The sequence below is a fragment of the Mus caroli genome, unplaced genomic scaffold, assembly GCF_978045245.1.
Source record: "Mus caroli unplaced genomic scaffold, Mus_caroli_1 scaffold_7, whole genome shotgun sequence".
Lineage (NCBI taxonomy): Eukaryota > Metazoa > Chordata > Mammalia > Rodentia > Muridae > Mus > Mus caroli.
In genome coordinates, this window is record NW_028227262.1 from 111,761,226 (window position 1) to 111,779,163 (window position 17,938).

Below are 17,938 nucleotides of genomic sequence, written 5' to 3' on the forward strand. Positions count from 1 at the left end.
AGTATGATAATCTACTTATTATCATCTCATACCTAAAGTACTGCAGCGCAAACGCAGGCTGCGTACATATCACACAGGTTCCCTACCACTGAGTTGACCTAGCCCGTCTCACTCTGAAGACTACTACTTTAGTGCATATTGAAGATGCAGGGCTAGAGAGAAGTTAGCTCCATTAGTAATGCTTACCTACTATGCATGTGTTTGGAAAAAGCATTAAAAGACACAACCAGCAAAACGAAACATAAAACTGGGTGTAATACTGATGTCATCCCAGGCAGAGGCAGGTGGGTCAGAAGTTCAAGGTCATCACCTTCTACATAAGAGTCTAATAAGGCTAGCCTGGGCTAGCAGAGCTCTAAGATCTCAAAAACAGTAACAACAAAAACCTGAACAGGACATGGGGGAGTAAGCTCTAGTCTTAGGTATTTGGGAGGCCAAGATGAGAATTCACTTGAATCCACACAATAGTTCAAGACTAGCCTGGGCAATACAAGATCCTGTGCTAAAATCACCAAAACCAATGAAAGATATATGTAGGCATGGGGACATCAAAGAGAAGCCTATTAACCTGTATCGTTTATGTATGAATAAAAAAAAAAATAAAAAAAGAGAAAATAAAGAATTAAAACATGAGAAAGGGAGCAAGTTACAGGAAGAAATTTGAAATTTTGAGCATCTAGGTGACAGAGAAACATTGGCTGTTCCCTTAATAATCTTTGCTTCCCTGGCTGTGCCAGGCAGTGTGGTGGGGCTGGAGGGCTGACTCCGCATTTAACAGCAGCACCTACATGTGTGTTCATAACCAATCTCAGCATGCAGGAGGCAAGAGATGGAGTTCAGAGCCATCCTCCACTACATAGACAACTGGAGAACATTTTTGGCGACATAGTTTCAGGCTAGTGTAGACTACAAAAAAATAATGCCAAAGTATGCTACGAAGAAGAAACATGAGGGGGTGGGAAAAAAAGGCATCAGGTAGGACCCAAATATCACTAATTGATGGAAATTAGTTCTAATGCTTTGTCTTAAGTCAGCTCCCAAAAGCCCTGCTTCCATATGCTGAGGGTCCCATACAGGAGATGGAGACATGACTTTTAGATTGCATGGGCAAAGGACCAAGGGAGAAGAGGAGCAGGGAGAATCGCCATGGCAGGGGAGCAGAGAGATCAGAATTAAAGGCCCATCGACATGTAAGAATCCAGGTAGCCCCAGGGGCCACTCCCCTGCTTGAGTCTGGGAAACCAAAGATAAAAAATAGATTTAGAAAATATTAACTCAAGAATACGGGAGGGGAGTATATGCCAGCTGCAGGGAGGTTTAGAAGTATCCAGACATTGAGCTAGTTAGGCATATTAAAAATTAAGCTGGGGCTGGTGAGATGGCTCAGCAGTTAAGAGCACTGACTGCTCTTCCAAAGGTCCCGAGTTCAAATCCCAGCAACCACATGGTGGCTCACAACCATCTGTAACGAGATCTTACGCCCTCTTCTGGTGTGTCTGCAGACAACTACAGTGTACTTACATATAATAAATAAATAAATCTAAAAAAAAATTAAGCTGATGTGTGGTGTGTGTGTTTCATTCGTGAATCCAGAGCTCTTAGTTAGGGGAGTACAGAGTGAGCTGAGCTCAGTGCAGATTAACTATTCACTGCTACAACTAATCACTTAAGGAAAATAAGAGAAACTTATCTGCAGAGCAATTAAATAGCACTGCTCTGAATACAGCCATTAATGGTCCAGATGTCAAAGTCAGAGCAGCTTTAGTAGACAAACAGAAAACTTAGGAGACCAGAAAACAAGTATTTTAGCAAACCCTTACAGAAGATCAGAGGTCAAAACTAAAAATATTTATAAATGATATCAAAATTGAAGGTATGGTAGACACAGAAGCAGATGCAACAATAATTTATCAAAATCTTGGCTTCCAGACTGGATTCTTCAGGAGGTAAATATTCGGTTTCAAGGAGTTGGAACTTTATCTCAGGTAAAACAAAGTGTGAGATGGCCTAAGTGCATAGGGCCAGAAGGTCAAATAGGAAAATTAAAACCATGTGACTAATATAGTCATGAATTTATGGGAATGTGATTTGTTGCAGCAATGGAAAACACAGATTAACATATCTTCAATCTCAGAAATGATATTTGATTAAGTAAGTAGTTATGTCTTGCTGGGGATTTCAAGTTGCTCCTGAAAAAATACAAAGAAGCGATACTATTTATTACCTAGGATATAAGCTAGGTTTACTCAACCACAGAAAGTACAAATCCAGGGAGATTAAAACAAACTCTTGATGATTTTCAAAAGTTACTGGGAGATAATAACTGGCTATAGTCCACAACTAGACTAACTACTCAAGAGCTAAGTAATTTATTTATCAGCTGAGGCTGAGAGAGAATTGGCTCTGACAGAAAAGGAACTATGGCATGCACGTGTGGGTCTCTTGGATCCCAAGCTGGACTGAATGTTGGTTATTCTGCCTTCTACTCATTCTCTCATAGGAATTCTTATATAGAGAAGATGATATCTTAGAACGGATATTTTTAGCTCACAGAGTTAAAAATTAAAAGACCTGTGTAGAAAAGGTTTCCAAATTGATTCTGAAATTGAGAGAGAGAGAGAGAGAGAGAGAGAGAGAGAGAGAGAGAGAGAAAGAGAGAGTGAGAGTGTGTGTGTGTGTTAGTTCATCAGTTACCAGGAATAGAACCAGCAGAAATTGTGGTACCTCTTACTAATGCTGAAATTTGGCTCATTGGGGGGTGGGGGTGGGGGGAGAAAATGAACACTGACAAAAGCTTGCAGTAATTTTTTGGGAAAGATTAGTAACAATTATCCCTTAAATAAGAGACTTCAGTTTATAAAAGGAACTAATTGAATTCTCCCTCATACAGTAAAAGGCAGACCAATTTCTGGAGCTCCTACATTCTATATGGATGCAAATAAATCAGGGAAGGCAAGTTATTAAGTCAGGAAAAATAAAGTGACTCAGAGCCCTTGTGATGCAGTTCAAAAAACTAGAGCTGGGCTAGAGAGATGGCTCAGTGGTTAAGAGCACTGACTGCTCTTCCTGAGGTCCTGAGTTCAAATCCCAGCAACCACATGGTGGCTCACAACCATCTGTAATAAGATCTGACAGTGACAGTATACTCATGTAGATAAAATAAATAAAATCTTAAAACAAAACAACCCCCACCCCAAAACAGAGCTATATACCATTCTTAAGGTATTATTTAATTTTCTAGACCTCCTAATATAGTTACCAATTTTCAATATGCAAAAAGGGTTGTTTTACATATAGAAACTGTGGAACTTATTCCAGATCATCTAGAGTCAACTTCATTATTTATTCACCTTCAGCAAGCAGCTAGAAATAAAAACCATCCGTTATGTAACACATCTAGCACAAGGTAATAATGACAGTGCTCAGTTATCAACTGGAAATATGTTAGAAGTCTCATAATTTCAGAAGAATCACGATATTAGTAGCAAAAGTTTGAAGATTTTTTTCTATCACTTGGCAACAAGGCAAGGAAATAAGGCAATGTCCTACTTGTTCTTTGTATAACAAAACTACATGGCCTGCAAGAAGTAACCCAAAAAGTACCACACCCACCCCCCAGAAAAAAAGATATTTGGAAAATGTGTTTCCTTTTGCAGAGTTTGGGATATTAAAGTATGTACATTATACAATAAACATATTCAGGAGTTCAATGGTAACTGGTTTAAGTTCTGAAAAGGGCAATTCTATAATTACACACTTACTACAAGTTAGGACTGTTATGGGGATACCTACAAACTAAGGCTGACATAGATTTCTCATTAAATGAAACAGGGTTTTTTTGCATAATTCAACAAAAAGCACATTACAGGCATCTAACACAATCTCACAGGACAAGCAGTTGTAGAAGATCTAATCATTCTTTAAGAGATGCTTAACAAACAGAAAGAGGTAACAAAGACCCCCTCCAGAGATAGATTATATAGTACTTTATTAAATTTATATTTTTAAATGCTAATGAGCAAAAAACAACAGCTGCTGAAAAGACAATGAATTGTGGAAAAAACTGCTGAAATATGACAGAATGGAAGGAAGAAAATGCGTTGCTTTGGGGAAGAGGTTTTGTCTTTGTTTCCGTAAGAGAAGAAAAGCTGTGGATTCTATCAAAACGAATGAAGATTATTCAGGAAAGATCTCCTGAAGAAAGGAAAACCTTCTGAAACCATGTGCTGACATGAACAACACTAAGGAAGATAGAGGTGCAGAAAAACAACAGTACAGTTGATGTCAGGGAACAACACACACACACACACACACACACACACACACACAAACCTGCCCCATGGAAACAGCTAGGGAGTTGATTGAGGAAGGAGAGGCTATACTTTGTCAGACTCAGGCCTTTAAATGCTGCAAACTTGTGCCTAGCTATGGTATCAGTTTTAACTACACAGAATAAACAGGATGATCTGGATATCAACAAAATAGAAACAGAATTAGCAATGCTCACACTCAAGGACACAGACACAGACAGTTGCTGACCATTGCTGCCTTGTGAAGTGCAGAGCAGATTATGTATTAACTGTATAGCAACTTAAAAAGAAACGATTTTGTGGTGTGGTGTTATAAAAAAATGGGATTTTTTTTTTTTTTTTTTTTAGGTTTTAAGTAAATTCAGAGTACCACTACACTTCAAATTTGTTATGTTCTAAAGAGTTACAATGATTTAGAGATGGGGTAAAGTATTTGAGCAGGGTGGTGGCAACCCACACCTTCAATCCCAGCACTCAGGATACCTCTGAATTCTAGACCATAGTGGTCTAGACAATGAAGTAAGGCTGTGATAGTCTGCTGATAAGAAAAAGCCACTTGCAAACGGCAGTCTAAAATTCAAAATGACTTTCTTTTAAGGGTACTATGTAGGTTTTTTTCCTTAATAAACAGTAGTGTCTTTAATGAGCTAAAAGATATACAACAGTCTTAAGTTTATATAAAGAGAACGGGGCATATAGGCATATTTATTCACATACTAAGGTATACTTAGAGTTTCAAAATAAATAGTAGTGTCAGCCGGGCGTGGTGGCGCATGCCTTTAATCCCAGCACTCCGGAGGCAGAGACAGGCGGATTTCTGAGTTCGAGGCCAGCCTGGTCTACAAAGTGAGTTGCAGTACAGCCAGGGCTACACAGAGAAACCCTGTCTCGAAAACCCACCAAAAATAAATAAATAAATAAATAAATAGTAGTGTCCTTAATAATCTAAAAGATCACTCTTAAATTTATATAAAGAGAAAGGGGAATGTAGGCATATTTATTCATATACTAAAGGCGTATTTAGGATTTCAAACATCAAATTTTTAATTTAAAAGATAATGCTTTTTTACTGCTAAAAAGCACTTCGCCTTAGGAAAGATATATCCTGCTAGTCAATGAAAGGACCCAGAATTAGAGTTAGGGCAAAATTTTTCTTTTACCTTTCCAGGAGAAGAAAAATATCCATCTAAGAAATGTAGAGATAACTGAACAAGAGAAACATCTAAAGAAAATGATGGATTGGTGCTAGAGAGATGGCTCAGAGGTTAATAGCACTGACTGCTCTTCCAGAGGACCTGAGTTCAATTCCCAGCAACCACATGGTGGTTCACAACCATCTACAGGGGGATCTGATGCCCTCCTTCAGGCAGGCAGATATGTATGCAGCAGAGCATATCTCATACATTAAAATAAATAAAAATTAAAAAAGAAAGGAAGGAAGGAAGGAAGGATCAAAAAGAGAAATCCTAAGAAAAGAAATAAACTAGTGACATATAAAAATGATACAGTTAAACTTATTAACTGTACTGCACGTTAATCATCAGCTTGGCAACACAGAGTACAAATACCTTTTGTCAGAGGAGATAAATACACATTATAGGAACAATGTGATATCGTTTTGAACTGAAGAAGACAAGACAGTTCCCCCAAACCGTGCCTATACTGTAGACTTTCGGTTAACAAAATTGGGAGGGTGGCCTGCCATTCATTCCAGAGAGTCTGGGTGGGAGAACAGTGATGGGGCTGGAAAAGCAGATGGCTCCTCAGTTAAGAGCACCTGCTGCTCTTTTAGAGTTTGGTTCCCAGGACCCCTCAGCAGCTCACAACTGCCTGGAACTCCTGCTCCAAGGGACCTGACAGCCTCTTCTGGCCGCCATAGGCACCGACGGACACATGGTACACATTCACACATACACATAATTTTAAAATGAATACAAAATCTTCTAAACAAAACTAGCAAACCTAAAAAACAACAAAACAAACAAACAAACAAAAACAAAAAACAAACAAAAAAAAAAAACCACAAACTGAGTTCTTGTATTTTATTATTCCTAGGGGGAAAAAAAATCGACCCCTATCAAAAGTGTGCTTTTTAGTCTTTAGAAGTAGCTCTTTTACCCACGCTAATATTCCAGAGTGGGGGAAAAAATCTTAACTCTTCCTACATAAAACTGGATATTAAGAAACTTTCAGTGAGACAGGTGTGACTCACCTGTAATCCTAGCAATGGAAGACAGCAGAGTAACTACCCCAAGTGTGAGGCCAGGTCACTGACAGAGGAACCCTGTCTCAAAAAAGGATAGTCAAGACGATTATCCTTATTTTTTTTTAGGAATAGCCTTAGAAAAGCAATTTGGGTGAGGGCTCTAGAGAAGTGATTATGATGGTAATAAATCTGTAATTTCTACTGCTGCTACTTTTTAAAATATGAACTTTTGTGTGCATGGGTGTTCTGGCCGCATGTCCATGTACCACATGTACACAGTGTCTGCAGAAGCAAGCAAGTAGCATCAGATCCCCTGCAGCTGGAGGTAAAGACCTCTGTGAATGGCTTTACAGGACCTGGGAATGGAGCCCAGATCCTATGAAAGAGTAGCCAGCACTCTTAAATCATTGAACCATCTCTCCAGCCCTTACTCCTGCTACCTTTATATTTTAAGTTGACATCCTGAAGTATGGCACACTCTTATGTCAGCACTTGGGAGGTAGATGCAAAAGGATAAAGAACTTGAGGCCAGCTTAGGCTATATATCCTCAGATTCGTAGTTTCTCTATCTTAATTACCTGCTTAGCCAATAGATACTGCTTGACTCACGATGCTTGTACTCACAAACTCATGAGAAGATGGTGATGACCAAGTAAATGTTATTCCAAGCACACACATGGAGGACTCACAAAAGTCTACAATGCCAGCCCCAGGGGATCTTGACACCTTCTTCTGGCCTCCAAGGGAATCAAGCATACATGTGTGCAGACATACATTAAGACAAAACAATCACCAATCAATATGTACGTGTGTGTGTATATATATATATGTATATATGTATGTATATGTATGTATATATACACATATACATACATACATACAGATTAATATATTATCATAAAAGAGTCTGAAAGGAGATAACCTGCATAGCTGGTCAATGCTAGTCCTAGAAGCAATCATCTAAATAAAAATCTCAGTGCAAGCCCGGCGTGGTGGCGCACGCCTTTAATCCCAGCTCTCGGGAGGCAGAGGCAGGCGGATTTCTGAGTTCGAGGCCAGCCTGGTCTACAAAGTGAGTTCCAGGACAGCCAGGGCTACACAGAGAAACCCTGTCTCGAAAAACCAAAAAAAAAAAAAAATCTCAGTGCAGAGTTCTGAGAGATTGTTTAGTGATTAAGAAAGCCTACTGCTCATGCCAAAGAGGGCCACAAAGATACACACTGATATAGAAATCCTCCCCAAATACATGACTTTGCAGTTCCTCTAGGTTGTACACCAAATGTAGATGGTAAGTCTCTATTGCTAAGGCCAGCCTTGGTGGTGTACACACACTTTAATCCCAGCACTTGGGAGGCAGAGGCAGAGGCGGAGGCAGAGAGGCAGAGGCAGGTGAATAATCACTGAATTCCAGGACAGTCAGAGCTACATAGAAAGACAATGTCTCAAAACAAAACAAAACCCTACTGCTGATGACACCAGACACTGGGATTCCAAGACATGGAGAAGCCAAACATTCCTCCCTTTCTGACTAGCTTTTTTAGACACCAGAAAATGCTATGCAGGATGCTTGGAGTTCGGAGGGGGTGAGGAAATCAAAGGTCTCATGGAGCTATGAGTCCTATGAAGTGCAATATTAACCTGCATGGAAAGATGCCCAACTGCAATAATGGCATGACTGTTATGAGGGTAACCAACTGCTTTCTGTTTGGATTTGAAGCATATTCCTTAAGAGGAAATCCATGCCTCCTAAGACTGGAAACCTGGTCAAAGTCCTATGCTTGCTTGTTAGGTGTGATCTTTTTATACTAAGGAGAAGTCAAATGAACCTCTGCATAACAGGTTAAAGTTACTTATGGTCAGTTATTTGAGGTAAGTTCCTTCTAGTCCAGGCTGTCCTTGGCTGGATCTGTGGTGACTGATCTTCTTGCCTCAGCCTCACACACACACTAGTATTACAGATATGAGCTATCATATCCAGCTAGTAAAGAGTTTGCATGTAAGCTGGATAGTGGTCCTTTAATCCAAGCACGTGGCGGCAGAGGTAGGAGGATCTCTGTGAGTTGGACATCTACATAGTGAGTTTAAGAACAGTCAGAGCTGGCCGGGCGTGGTGGCGCACGCCTTTAATCCCAGCACTCGGGAGGCAGAGGCAGGTGGATTTCTGAGTTCGAGGCCAGCCTGGTCTACAAAGTGAGTTCCAGGACAGCCAGGGCTATACAGAGAAACCCTGTCTCGAAAAACCAAAAAAAAAAAAAAAAAAAAGAACAGTCAGAGCTACATGGAGATACCCTGTGGGGGCTGGGGGTGGGGGGTAGATTGTTTAACATTTTGTGTTCTGGCATGCCCAATGACTTCCATTTAGAATTTCTCTCCTCCCATAATGTGGTCTCAGGATTGAAATCAGGCTTGGCAGCAAGCAGCCAGTGGTTTTGTGTTTTAGTTTATTTTGTTCTTATATAATTTTATACCTATATATAGTACATTCTAGAATTGTCAGTAGCCTAATAGTAGCAGGAAGCACAGGGGCTCAGGAGGCCCACCTCCGTTCCTGGTTGACAAGGCTAGTCTGGTACAAGATCAGTAGCAGTACTAGTTCCTGATTGAATGGCTATATCTGCCTAGAAGATGACATTTTGCAGGATTTCTGTTTTCTAGCTCTTGAATTCTTTCTGTCCTCTTTTTCTTGGCAAACTCCAGTTTCAGAGGATCCAACTCCCTCTTCTAGCCTCAAAGGATACCAGGGACTCATGCAGTACACATTATAGACAGACATGCAGGAAAAACACTCACACACAAAGTAAAATTAAATGTTTAGGACTCCTGTATAAGACAACTTAACAGTGCTGGCTGGAGAGTTGGTCCAGTGGTGAGAAGTACTCTGTGCTCTTGCAGAGAACCTGGGCTCACATCTATAACTTCAATTCCAGAGAATCTGACACACTCTTCTGGCATCTATGAGCACCAGGCACATATGTGTTATATATACATACATACATGCAGACATGCAGGCAGGCAAAACAATTCATATGCATTAAGGAGAACCTGGGGGAGGGGAATGAAGATAAATACAAAAAAATACATCTAAGAATTAAAAACTGGGAGCTTCATGGTAGTGGGTGCTTTATATTTACAAGGCTTACTCCTCAGCATCAACATGACATTATTGCAATTAAGAATTAAGATTTATTTGAGCCTGATAAAGCATGCCTTTGAACCTAGCACTCAAGAGTCAGAGGTCACCCAAGGTTACATAGTGAAATTCTATCTCAAAAAACGAACAAGAAATAAGATTAATGTTATACCCACATTACCTTTCCAGCAAGCAAGCCCCTTTGAGACAAACTACTATGAGATTCCACCTTTCCTGCAACCTAATAAAGAATCCCAAGTTTCACAGATAGTAAGTTTCTTATGACAATGGCAAGTAACTCAAGGATTAGAGACAAAAAAGGTGGTTTATTATGAACAGCAACAGCATAAACTCAAGTATTTGTGACAAAGCAACTCAGTGCAGAGGTTCCTCCATCTATATTCTTGCCCAGGCCACTTTATGTTTGACAAGATCTCCTTGATGTAAACAGCCCAGAGGAAAATCACTAAACTCTATTCTAGGAACCCGAGGTCACGATACCCCAGCTAATTGATCCCTGCTCACCAGAAGAGAAGGACATTCCACCTCTTTATGTTCTGACTGGACTAATGGGAAATAGAAGAGGAGCTAGAGAAAATGGTTCTCCCCAGAGGGGAGGCCAGGAAGCTAACTCTACTACACCTGGTCCCTTCTCTCCCTATCATGCCTCTGGCCATGGGGAGGCCAGACAGACTTTATCTGGGCTATGAGACCATCCCCTTAAGGGAAGCATGAGGACCAAGCTACAAACCAGAGAAAGGAGGAGGAAAGGGTATTAATATAATATTATTGATTTATATTATAATTTGAACAGCCCAAACCCTCCCTTTTAGGAGAGGCCCCAAGCCCTTATCAGCCTATTGAAGACTTTTTATATACATCAGCTGACTTTTATACACATCAGCTGATTGCCAGGAGCTCCTGGCCACCCTGTTTATGGCCAAGGACACCCAAATCTGGCTGGATAGAAACTGGCTAATGGGCTGGGTGACAGGTCACTTCCCAACACAAAGGCCAAAATAGAGTGAACTTTCCCATCCATCCAACCCAGTTGATATTCTAATATCAATAAATATAAGAATGCAATGGACACTTCTTGCCAAACATCACTGGAAGGATTAAAGTGGCAGCTAGAAAACCTACCAACTTATCCAAGCCAAGTCAGAATACTCAAGGACCAATTGCCTGCTGAGTCTGGAAAAGGTGTGTGAGGCATATCAGATGTTTACCCCATAAATCCAGATGCCCCTGAAAAACAGTGAGCCACTAATATTACCTTTATCACACAGTCTCCCCCAGACATAAGGAGAAAGCTGCAAAAATTAGAAGGATTTGAAAGAATAAGTAAGTCTCAACTTTTGGAAATTATTTAGAAAGTTTACAGAGCAACCTGCTCCAGTATGTAGATATACTCCTCCATTGAAGAAGAGGAAGAGAGCCAAAAGAAGGCCTTTTAGAATCCCTCCAGGCCCCAGGATACAAAGTCTCAGCCAAGAAGGTCCAACTGTACTTCCCTCAGATCACATACCTAGGCTACAACCTAGAGGGAGGAAAATACATGCTTTCCTATGACTGTATTTCAGCCATCCTGCAAATCACTGGAAACAAACAAACAAACAAACAAACAGGTATGGAAATTCCTGGGGGCAGTTATATATTGCTGGCTATGGACATGGGATTTGCTTGGATAGCCAGGGGGTATAAAGCCTTTGGAATGGACTGAGACTAAGACGGGGCCTTCTTCACAGCTTTGAAAAGAGCCCTGGTATGTGCCCTAGCCCTTCCACATATGACTAAGACATTTCACTTGTATGTGGATGAAGCCAGAGGCATTCCCCAGGGATCCTCACACAAACCCTGAGATTCTGAAAAAGACTGGTGGCCTATCTGTTCAAGAGACTTGACTCCATCAGTCAGATGGACAGCATATATGAAGGTCATAGCTACCTCCACCTTGCTGGTAAAAGAAGTTGACAAATTAACATTAGGGCAAGAACTATTCCTGACAGCTCTTCTGAGACCCTCTTGAGGAGGGATACTTGAGAAATGGATGTCTAATGCCTGGGGTGAGATGAGGGAACTCAACACCAAGCCCCACTACTAACTAGAACAACCCTGCATTTGGTTCCATAAGATGCCAGCTCTCAACCCTGCCAAGCCTGCTGTAGGACGACAATCTCATGGAACCGCTGCATGAATGTCCTGCAGTTAATGACCTAGTCCAGCCTTTAATCCCAGCACTCGGGAGGCAGAGGCAGGCAAATGTCTGAGTTCGAGGCCAGCCTGGTCTACATAGTGAGTTCCAGGACAGCCAGGGCTACACAGAGAAACCCTTTCTAGAAGGAAAAAAAAAAAAAAGTAATGATCTAACACCCCACTGGTGATACCAAATGAGGTATGGAAGCAGTTTTGTTCAAGATGGAATCAGATATGCAGGAGTAGCAGCAGTGGTCCAATATAAGATTATCTATGCACATTTAGTACAGGAATTTTAATCCAGCAACAAGGCTGCTCTGGCTGGAATACAGACACACCTTTAATCCCAAGAGATAGAAGGAAACATATCTCTGAATTCAAGGCCAGCCTGGTATAGAGCAAGTTTCAGGGAAAGAAAAACTCAGGTTCAGGCATGATAGTACGTGCCTTTAATCCCAACACTCTGAAGACAGAGGCATGCAGATCTCTTGAGTTCTCGTCAGTCAGTTCAGTGAGTACAGTTGAGTTGGGAGTTCAGAGCATCAGTGGAGTGGAGTTGAAGTCATGCAATTCAATGCAGGTCAGCAGAGGCAGTTGAAACCAGAGAATAAGCAAGCAGAAGATTAAAACAAACTACCAGACTTAGTTTGTGGCCAAGCAGAACAATTCAGTGAAAAGGTGAGAAAAGCCAGATTGAATCAGTCAGCTTGGAGAGTTCAAGCCAGAACAGCTGAGTTGAACCAGCCAGTCAGAGTTCAGAAAGAAGTAGAAAAGAAAATCAAGAAGAAGACTAACGCGTGGATACTTCATTCCTCCTTAGAATAGCGAACAAAATACCCGTGGAAGGAGTTACAGAGACAAAGTTTGGTGCTGAGATGAAAGGATGGACCATCCAGAGACCACCCCACCCGGAGATCCATCCCACAATCAGTCACCAAACGCAGACACTATAGCATATGCCAGCAAGATTTTGCTGAAAGGACTCTGATATAGCTGTCTCTTGTGAGGCTATCCAGTGCCTGGCAAATACAGAAGTGGATGCTCACAGTCATCTATTGGATGGAACACAGAGCCCCCGGTGGAGGAGCTAGAGAAAGTAACCAAGGAGCTGAAGGGGTCTGCAACCCTATAGCAGAAGATGGCCTAGTTGGCCATCATTGGGAAGAGAGGCCCCTTGGTATTGCAAACTTTATATGCCCCAGTACAGGGGAACACCAGGGCCAAGAAGTGGGAGTGGGTGGGTGGAGGAGCAGGGCAGGAGGAGGGTACATGGGACTTTCGGGATAGCATTTGAAATGTAAATGAAGAAAATAACTAATAAAAATTTTTAAAAATTAAAAAAATAAAAAAAGAAATAGAAAGAGTGAGCTTATCAGCAGTAAGTCTAAGTTGACAGTTATGTAGAATGATAAATTACAGCCGGGCGTGGTGGCGCACGCCTTTAATCCCAGCACTTGGGAGGCAGAGGCAGGCGGATTTCTGAGTTCGAGGCCAGCCTGGTCTACAAAGTGAGTGCCAGGACAGCCAGGGCTACACAGAGAAACCCTGTCTCGAAAAACCAAAAAAAAAAAAAAAAAAAGAATGATAAATTACTTTTACAGTCTTTAAGCAGGAGAACCTCACCTCGAGGAGCTGAGATTTTAGCTTTGACCTAAGCACTATACTGGGAGAAAGACAACACTATCATCAACTCCACTGATCAGCAATGCTTTCACCATGGCCCAGGCCTATGGGCTCATACAGAGAAAAAGAATTGCTAACCTTTGCAGGAAAAGTAATCAAAAACAGAAGCAATCTTAGCCATCTTAGAACCTTATCTGGTTACTCAAAAGGATGGCTAATATCCCTTGGAAAGAATCCAAAAAAAAAAAAAAGGGAGACTCCCCAGAAGCCAGAGTTAACTAGGGCCTCTTGGGAAGTAGCCCTAGAATCAATGGGTCCTCTTCAAGTTTTGGTAGCCCTGCCACAGCCCAACTCATGGAACCACTTAGAACACATTCCAGGAGAGGATGACTGGGTGAAACAAGAACTAGCCACACAGGATAAAGAATAGAGATGCTGCTGGATAGTGGATCCATCCTTCCCCCTGAGTTGTAGAAGGCCAATAGTTATAGATGCCCATCAAGTCACACATCTAGGAGCCAAGAAAACTGTTGAACTCCTCAGACCCAAGTATTATGTTCCAAATTTGAAAGTCTAATTAAAGATACCACCTTCAGATGTACCACCGGTACTGAGGCAAACTCCAACCAAGGATAAAAGATCCCACAAGGGATCCAGGATTGAGGAAATGGGCCTGGGAAAAACTGGGAGTTGGACTTTACTGAAATAAAGTCTAGAAATATTTGCTGGTGTTTGTAGACATCTTAGGATGGGGGAGAACTACACCACCTAAACAGAGAGTGCACCATAGTTATTAAGAAACTTCTTCGGGAAGTCTTAGGTTTGGACTGTCTCTAGCTTTGGGGTCCGGCTGCCTTCATACCATGAAAATGTAAAAGCCATTTTTATTTTCTCAAAAGGATGGGATGAGAGCCATACCCAAGGTTTAGGAATACAAGGAACATTTCTAAATCCCTAGGCCTAAGCCTGAAAGCTTCTAGCCTCCATTCAACCTTATCTTCTGCAAGTCTGAATGCTGAAGCCTTCAGCTTCCAGCCTCTGTCTGCTATCCTAGGTCTATATTATTTTAGCCTCTGAGACTTGCTGATGAATAAATTCATCCTTTCTAGCTTTTTCTGAACTCTGGATGGCTGCTAGTTCAAATCAGCTGTTCTAGCTTATATTCACTTCCAAGCTGACTGATTCAAATTGGCTTCTCTCTTAGCTTCTGACTGAATTCCTCTGCTTGGAAAAACTACCTCTCACTTCATAAAGTGTATTGAACTTAACTAAATTTAATCCCCTCTCTTCCTCACTGCTCTTTTTTTTTGGTTTTTGGAGACAGGGTTTCTCTGTATAGCCTTGGCTGTCCTGGAACTCACTTTGTAGACCAGGCTGGCCTCGAACTCAGAAATCCGCCTGCCTCTGCCTCCCAAGTGCTGGGATTAAAGGCATACGCCACAGTAGCCTTTCTTTCCTATCTCTTCTTGTGAGAGTTGGGTGTATCCTATCTCTGACTTATACTGTCAATCTTTGATTTATCACTTTGTCTGCCTCTTACTTATAGAGGTCACTGTTTGGATTAAAAGTGGTACACTAAAGATGTGTCTGTATTCCAGCTAGAAGGATCATAGGTATGTACTAAGGGCCTGTCTGTATTCCAGCCAGAGGGATCAAAGGTGTTTAGTTGTCTACATTCCAGCTGGATCTTATCCTTGGATATGATTGATCTCTTGCCAGAGTACCCATGTTGCTGGATTGAAATTCTTCTACAAAAGCTAAAGTGTCTCAAAATCTGACAAAGGTAGTAATTGGAAATGGCATTGAATGTATAGACCAGAGACCAGGTCAGGCAAAAAGGACGAATAAAACTCTTTAGGAGACTCTGATCAAATTGGTACTGAAAACTGGCAAGAATTAGGCCAACTTCCTTTCCTGCTCAGGACCCAGTGCACTCCTTACCAGGAGGGGATTGTTCCTTTTTGAAATTATATTTGGGGGACCACTTCCCATCTTCCAAACTCCCAGCTATTCACCAAGCAAAAATATCTAATCATTCCCTTCTCAAGTCCTCACAGGCTTAGCAGGAACTTGCCACAGCATTGGCCAGATTGGAAAAGGAGTCCTGCCCTCTCCCACCTCTGATGCAGCTAATGGTTGAACCCTGCATTCTCATCTGCATGTCCAATATATCAAACAGAGAATAAACTTAGTTAAGCTTCTGATCTTTAGAACCAACCATGCCCCAGAACAGCACAAGTCAACTATTTGACTCTTGCCCATAGAACCAATTAGGTAATATGAAAAGGCAAGACAGTGCAGAGATTCCCCTATCTTATATTTTGCTGAGACTATTTTAGGTTTGACCAAAGTTTGGCTTCCTTGATGGAGAATATTGTGGAAAATTACCAAAATCTAAGAACCCAAGGTCAAGATACTACTCTAGCTTGGCTTCTGTTAAACTGCCCACTTGTACAAATCTTCCCCTCCAGTTAACTGCTTATCTTAACTTCTGTTAAACTGCTTGCTTGCACAAAACCTCCTGCTCGAAACTTCAAGGCAAGATGATAGGTGCCTCCAAAAGCCCCTTGCGGGACAGTGGTGGTGCACAATTTTGATCCCAGTACTAGGGAGGCAGAGGCAGGAAGATTTCTGTGACTTCTGGTCGAGCCTGGTCTACAGAGCAAGCTTCAGGACAGCCAGAGCTGTTACACAGAGAAACCCTTATCTCAAAACAACAACAAAAACAACAAAAAACAGCAAAACACCAAACCAAACCAAAAAAAACAAAAACCAAAAAACAAAAAAAAATCCCTTGCTCTAAAGATATAAAGTTCTTAATCATAGTGCTGCCACCTTTTAATACACACTTCCTTATGTTGTGGTGACCCCCAACCATAAAATTATCTTCTTCGGTACATCATAATGGTAATTTTGCTACCGTTATGAATCAAAATGTAAATATCTAGTATGCAAGATATCTGATATGCGACCCCTGTGAAAGGTGCATTCCACCCTCTCAAGGAGTCTGGACCCACAGGTTGAAAACCACTGGATTACATTTGTATTCTAGATACCCGATTGTAATCCAGCTGGCTGGAATACTTTCATTTGGCTATAGACTGAGTGGTGTCCCTCTGGTGGGCTCCCGTAACAATAGAGACCCATGGAAAATAGTTTCCTGTGTTTAAAGACTGTTGTAAGAAAAAACTAAGTGCATCTAATTCAACAATCCAAGCCAGCAATTGCATCCTGACCTAATATAATTACTTAACAAATTAACTCAAAACAGTTATTCCCTTTAAAAGAGATGTTAAAAAGTGACTGGCTAGTGTTGGGAGCTATTAAGACAACTCTATTGTCTTGATCTCCGAATTGGGCCCCCCCCTCAGAAGAAAAGGGGGTCAAAAGCGGGCCACCGATGCACCGTTCTGAGAACAACCACAGAATGTTCCAGCCCTAAGTCAGCGCCAGATGTCCTGACCACAAGATGTACCCTGATACCACCAAGTTCCTGCTTCCCTGTGTAGTCGCCAAAAGAAAAATTTCCGCTGCCCCATCCCTCCTGCTGAGAAGCACTTCCTCCTTTGCTTGTGCATTTCCGCTGCCCCTTTCCTCCTGCTGAGAAGTACTTCCCCTTTTGCTTGCGCATTTAAGCCTTGAGCCTTGCTGAATACAGAGAGACCTTGATGCTACTCAGACTGCTTCCATCTCTCCTCCCCCCATTTGGTTCTTAGAAGGCCCCCTGGAGACCCTCAAATAACTGGACCTGCTGGACGGGTCAGGCTAACAGGTGCGATGGCTCCATGCCTGTTATCTTTACTCTGAAGAGGCTGAGGCGGGAAGATTGCTAGCTGTGGACAAGTCTGGGCTGCTACATAAGCCGAACAAAACATACACACAAACAAACAAACAAACAAACCCACAAAGCAATAGAAAAGATTTCCCTTCCTCAGTTACTTCTCATTTTGAAGACGTCAATTTGCCCAAATATCTGCAATATTAAAAGTTAAAAAACTTCAAGTGTTCTCCCAGAAATAATTACTGCACTTCAAATCACTTTCAACGATTTAAACCTGGTAACATAAGCAATGGAAACTACCTGTCAAAAGCTAATTACCCAATAACACCACAAAAGAGAAAGTAACTCCCAACTACTGCATACAAAACACTTTGGAAGTCTATTTACTTTCTATCGTTTATCGAATCGCTCGAAATAAAATCTCCGAAAGCAGCAGACAACAAAACAACTTAAACCGGTTCCTTTGTCCCCTACGGAGGGGACAGAGAGGGAACTCATTAAGGTAAAAAGCCCGGAACGCACAAGATTCGAAACAGACGGCAGCCAATCTGCAATCAATCATCAAAGAAAATCCCCATCACTTCATCTCCATCCTTCCCTCCCCCCTCCGGCTCGCATAACCCGGGTGTACACGAGCTGATCCGGATCATATGCACCCGGACAAAGCTTCGCGGAGGAGCGGGGAGCAGCTA

General features: G+C 41.6%; 1 protein-coding gene across 2 annotated transcripts in view; it reads right to left on the reverse strand.

The window, feature by feature from the left end:
• Nucleotides 1-17,938, reverse strand: part of Trim24 (tripartite motif containing 24) — a 108,440-nt gene that overhangs the window by 89,567 nt on the left and 935 nt on the right. The gene's annotated exons all lie outside the window — the stretch shown is intronic.